The following is a 6,000-nucleotide window of genomic DNA, read 5'->3' as shown; positions in this document are numbered from 1 at the left end:
GCGGTGGTGCAAAGGGGACTGGGCCCCAGGGGCCTCCTGGCCTGGGAGGCCCGTGCAGCTGCCCAGTGCAGACCCGAGGTCAGTGAAGGAGAAGAAGCCCCAGGTGCCCTTCAGCTTTTTTTGTTTGTTTGTTTGTTTGTTTTTTGTTTTGAGGCAGGATCTTGCTTTGTCACCCAGGCTGGAGTGCAGTGGCACCATCTAGGCTCACTGTAAGCTCCGCCTTCCGGGTTCACACCATTCTCCTGCCTCAGCCTCCCGAGTAGCTGGGACTACAGGCACCTGCCACCATGGTCAGCTAATATTTTGTATTTTAGTAGAGACAGAGTTTCACCGTGTTAGCCAGGATGGTCTCGATCTCCTGGCCTCTTGATCTGCCCGCCTCGGCCTCCCAAAGTACTGGGATTACAGGTGTGAGTCACCACGCCTGACCCAGCCTCCTTTTCTTTAAATTTTGGGATAACACAGAACTCAGCAAGACTTTGACAGTATGGATGATTACATCCTATTTACAATATTATTGTTTTCCTCTATCTACTTGTTTATTTACTGAGAAAAAAAAAGTGTCAGCGTAATCGTGGAAGCAACCTAATGAATAAACTACACCTTGATTATAAGAAAAAATGAAAATTGGTTCATCCTTCTTGAATACAGAGTTTTAAAAATTCTTAAGAAAATTATGGCTTATTGAGTACACCGCAATCCTTTTCTGTTACAAAAACAAAGACAAATGACTGCTTTGGGGTTATTTCCCCAAATAGCTTCCATGTGTTTTTCCATCTGGTACATTGTAAAACTTCTTTTAACGCCTAAGCCCTCAGGAGAATTTCACAGCCGCTTTGTAAATCCTGGAAGTTCAGGAAACTGCCAACACATGCTGACCATGCTAAGTCCCAGTCTCCTTGGAAAGGAGTCTTCATAGTAGTGGACTCTCGCTTGAGGAAGTCTCACATGGCAGAAAACCAAGCGACTGTAACACAGGGTCTAGTTGTACGGTAATGTGCCTCGCTCACTGTTCTTAGGGTTCATTTTCCTCAGCTGAGCACACACAGAATTGTGGCTTTGTTTGAACAGAGTTCTTTTGGGTCATATGTACCTATGTTGGAGCCATTTGACTCCCTTCATTGTTGGTGGTCTCCAAGCCTAAGAAGAATATTGTAGGCCAGGCATGGCGGCTCATGCCTGCAACCCCAGCACTTTGGGAGGCCAAGGAGGAAGGATCACTTGAGACCATGAGTTCGAGGCCAGCCTGGACAACATAGGGAGACCCAATCTCTACAAAAAAATTTAAAAAATTAGCTGTACATGGTGGTGCACGCCTGTAGTCCAAGCTACTTGGGAGACTGAGGCAGGAGTATCACCTGAGCCTGGGAGGTTGAGGCTGCAGTCAGCCATGATCACACCACTGTACTCCAGTCTGGGCAAGAGAACGAGCTCCTGTCTCAAAACAACAACAACAGCAACAACAGCCACAATAACAAAAACATAAAAAGAATATTGTAGATAAATGGGAGAATATGTTCTTAGAACTCACCCACTCGAAACTCTAGGACATCAAATTGACAGTCTTGGTGACTTTCTAGGTAAAAATCTTCAAAATGATTATAAATAGATGAATTTTCCTGATTTGGATTGCTGAGAGTCCATTCACAGTTTAGGTTTGTCGAGTAATTCCTGATTCCATCATAGGAGAAGTAAAGTTTCCTTCAGGAGTGTTTGGAAGAGACCCCACCACACACTAAGAAAACAGAAGGCAACAGAGAAAGTAGTAGTAAGATTCAGGCCACAACAGAAGAGATAAACAACACAGGAACAGTAACTAAAACATCAACATTACTGCTTTGATTTGTTTTTCTAGATGCAGTCAGGATTATGGGTAAAAGGCATGCAAATTATGGAAGTTTCCGCAAGTTTATAAAGGAAAAAATGTGCAAAAATCAACACAACTTCTCTACCTTCCTGTTGGCTTAGATTAGGTGGCTGGGATTTGGCTCAGTATCAATATGTCCAAATATTGAGGCCTACATCTTTAATATATTTTAAATTAATTTTATGTATGCTGTAAAGGTTGGGTGCAATTTGTTTTTGTATGTGGATATCTCATTTTCCCGACACCATTTATTGAAGAGTTTATTCTTTTTCCATTGTGTATCTGTATGCCTTTGTTGAAAATTCATTGACTGTATACAGATGGATACATATAGCTGAGCTCCCTATTCTGTTCCAGTGGTCTATTTGTTTGTGTTTATGCCAATATTTTGCAGTTTTGATGACTACAGCTTTGCTATATAGCTTGAAATCAGGCAGTGTAATGCTTCTAGCTTTGTCCCTCTTGCTTAAAATTGTTTTGAGTCTTTTATAATTCCACACAAACTGTAGATTTTTTAAAATTTTTGTTGAAAATGCTATTGGAATTCGGATAGAGACTGCTTTAAATAATACACCAATTTGAGTAGTATGAATGTTTTAGTATTAATTTTTCTGATCCATGAACACTAAGTATTTTTAAATGTGTCTTTTCTATAATTGCCTCCATTAATATTTTACAGTTTGTGTTGCACAAATCTTTTACATTCTTTATTTATTCCTAAGTATTAGGTTGGTGCAAATGTAATTGTGGTTTTTGCCATTACCAACCTAATACTTCATTCTTTTTGATGTTATGGTAAATGTAACTGTCTTCTTGATTTTTCCCAGGTATTTGTTGTTGGAGTATAAAAATGCAACTGATTTTCTTTACATTGATACAGTATCCTGCAAACTTCCTTAGTTTACCAGTTCTAAATTTTTTTCATGTAATGATGAGCACACTGGCCTGTGTTTACACATTAATTGATAGTATCTATTAAGGTATCACAGTGCCTAGAAGTGTGCTCTGTTGTATTTCTGCTGTGACAAATTCCATAGCATCTTTTAGTCTTAATCTTTTCTTAAATGCTTTGGTTTGGTATTTGATAATAATGTGTGTCTTTGGTTACTTTTTAATTGTGAAACACATTGATCTCCACGACTAGTCAAACTTTCTAATAAAGTTCTTTCATAGTTTTATGTATATTTAGTTAATATAAATCAAAATGGTAAATTTTTATGATAGTTTTAAAGTTACTAAGGTTGAAAATATGTCAGTTTTTCACTGGTCATGAGTCTGTGGTTTCCTTATTTCAAACAATTATATATGTCTATATATATATGTGTGTGTTTAATGGCTTACAATCTTGCCCAACATATTTGTATATAGTAAGCAAATACTAATCAAAATTATTAATCAAACTATCATCTTCATACTATTCTTCAAATGGCATGTTGTTTGTTCTAATTAAAAACTGTGTTTATGTCTTATATAATTATCAATAAAAATTAGAAAGTCTACTTTGCCCTCTTGAGAAAATCCAAAGTTAAATGGTATTTTTACTAATTTCCTTTAGAATCACTACCTTATTTTCCTCCACAATAAATGTAAACATTAAAGATAAAATTGTATTTCAATGATCCATTCTACAATAGACTTTGGGTCATTCACTGATTGGGCTGAAGCCTCACTCTGTATTATTTCTGATTTTTTCACGTTAACAGCCTAGAAAACCTATTACTCATAGAATATTACGAATTAGAAAATTTTTTTTTTTTTTTTTTTTTTTTTTTTGAGACAGTCTCGCTCTGTCGCACAGGCTGGAGTGCAGTGGCGCGATCTGGGCTCACTGCAAGCTCCACATTCCAGGTTCAGGCCATTCTCCAGCCTCAGCCTCCCAGCCTCACCTGTAGCTGGGACTACAGGTGCCTGCCACTGCACCTGGCTAATGTTTTGTATTTTTAGTAGAGGCGGGGTTTCACCGTGTTAGCCAAGATGGTCTCGATCTCCTGACCTTGTGATCCACCCGCCTCAGCCTCCCAAAGTGCTGGGATTACAGGTGTGAGCCACTGCACCCAGTCGAGAAATCAATATCTTGGATGTACAAATTATAAAAGTAAACTGAAAAGTATAATATAAAATATACATTTATGTATTATGAATTGTCACTCAAGTAAAGCAGAAATATTAATTTAAAATACTTTCACAAAGGAAAGTCCAGGGCAAAATAACCTATGTAAAACATTCTACCAATATTCAATAAATAATTAATGCTAATTCTTCAGCAGAAAATACTTCCAAAAAATGAAGAAGAGGAAACACTTTCCAATTAATTCTAGAGCCCAGTATTACTGTAATACTAAGGCCAGACACAAGTATAATAGAAGGACTGTGGGCAAATATGCCATATTCATATAGACACATACATCCTCAGAAAACATAGGCAAGCTAAATCCAGGCACATAAAATGTGAATATACACCAAGACCAAATGTGATTGTTTTGCAAATGCAGTTGTGACTTAATATCTAAAATTCAATCAAGATAATGCCCAATACTAGTAAAGAACAAAAAATGATCCTGTAAATAGGCACAGAGAAAGTTACAAAAATCAAGCATCCATTCCTGACAAAACCCCCAGCAAACTACTGATAGAATAAGATTTTGAGACCCACTAAGAGGTATCTATGAAAAACCTATAACTAACCTCATACTTAACGGTGACAGACTTGTGCTTCTTTACCTGAAAGTTTGAGAAGGCAAGAATTTCCACTTTAACCACTCTACTCAGCAGGGTACTGGAGGTATTAGCCAGGGAAATTCTACAACAGAAAAAAAATTGTCCAGATTTAAAATAAAAATAGAACTGTCATTATTGCAAATGAAATAATTTTCTGTAAAAAAAGGGATTCACTAAAATATGAGTAGAATTAATACACAAATTTATCCATGTTACAAGACAGAAAACTGGCATGCCAAAGTAGATTATGGTTTATATAAAAGCAACCCACAATTAAAAATAAAATAAACAATTCCATTTATAATGGTATCAATAAAAAACATTAAGAGAAAAAATTTAAGAGAGGTATAGGAATTTTACACAATTTGTAATGCTGAAAGAAATCAAAGATAAACTGAAAAATAACTGGAAGTCATCTTATGTTCAAGGATGGTCTGTTTCTAAGACAAAGGACACATGTTTGAGGGGATGGATACCCTACCCTCCAGGATGTGAGTGATTATTATGCACTGTATGCCTGTATCAAAACATCCCATGTAACCCATACTTATGTATACCTACAATAATTTTAAAAATACTTAATATTCTTTGGATAACAATACCCTATAAATTGATTTACAGATTCAATGTAATCCCCTCAAATTTCCAAGTGTATTTTTTTAGAAATTAGAAAGTCTCTCACTCCTTTAAATCAATATATATGTACAGAAAATCAAATTGCATAAAACAATTTTTTAAAAAGAAAAACATAATCAAATGACTTGTACTTCCTAATATCAATTCTTACTAGAAAGGATAGAGTAGGATTCCGCAGTTTCTTCACATTTTCCGTATGTTCTGACCAAGAATACACAGACACTTGACTGCTCTGTTATTCCGTGGCCTGGACACCTGCATGCTTTCCCCTGCAGACCTGAACCCAAGCCAGGGCCCTGACCATTCACAGACATCAGTAAAGGTGTTGTGTTTAGGTTGTAATTCGAAACACTTAAAAGAAAGTATCCCTGGTCCTGGAACAGATTCCTTAAGCTCTACTATAAACTGCATAACCAGACCCCTCACTGCAGACATATCTAGAAAAAGCATCCTTGGTCTCCTTTTCTCCCAATAAGATGAGCTGCAGCGCCCACTGTGGGTACATCCCTTAAGAAATGCTTTGGGATCATGATACCAGGGTTTAGAGTTTACTTCTTTGTAATCCTAACCCCCTTTATCTCAGAACAGTCTGGGGAAGTCCCGTGTGAAAATTCCCCTGTGGTCACCTTTGGGGCAACTCCAGGTAAGTGCTGAGCTGGAGGAAGAAGTAGGGGAGTCAGCAGAATTTTAAGGAATGAGCTGGGGAAAAGAGGATCCCACTGGGAGATCCTGAGATGCTTGCAAGGGTCTGTGTGGGCTTTGTTGCCTTTCCCTCCCTG

The 6,000-nt window shown here is 37.5% G+C and overlaps 1 long non-coding RNA gene across 2 annotated transcripts in view; it reads right to left on the bottom strand.

The window, feature by feature from the left end:
* Positions 1-3,673: 3,673 nt before the first annotated feature.
* The window catches only part of LOC126963134 (uncharacterized), a 47,571-nt gene continuing 45,244 nt past the window's right edge, over positions 3,674-6,000 (bottom strand). Inside the window, exon 5 of one of the 2 annotated variants that reach the window (XR_007728949.1) lies at positions 3,674-4,552. This is a non-coding gene — a long non-coding RNA (uncharacterized LOC126963134). Of the gene's footprint in view, positions 4,589-6,000 lie in introns of both variants that reach the window. The other variant, XR_007728948.1, reaches the window with a different exon arrangement.

This window comes from Macaca thibetana, chromosome 9 (assembly GCF_024542745.1).
Source record: "Macaca thibetana thibetana isolate TM-01 chromosome 9, ASM2454274v1, whole genome shotgun sequence".
NCBI classification, from domain to species: domain Eukaryota; kingdom Metazoa; phylum Chordata; class Mammalia; order Primates; family Cercopithecidae; genus Macaca; species Macaca thibetana.
Note: the sequence above shows the minus strand (reverse complement) of the source record. Positions and strands in the feature narration are given on the sequence as shown.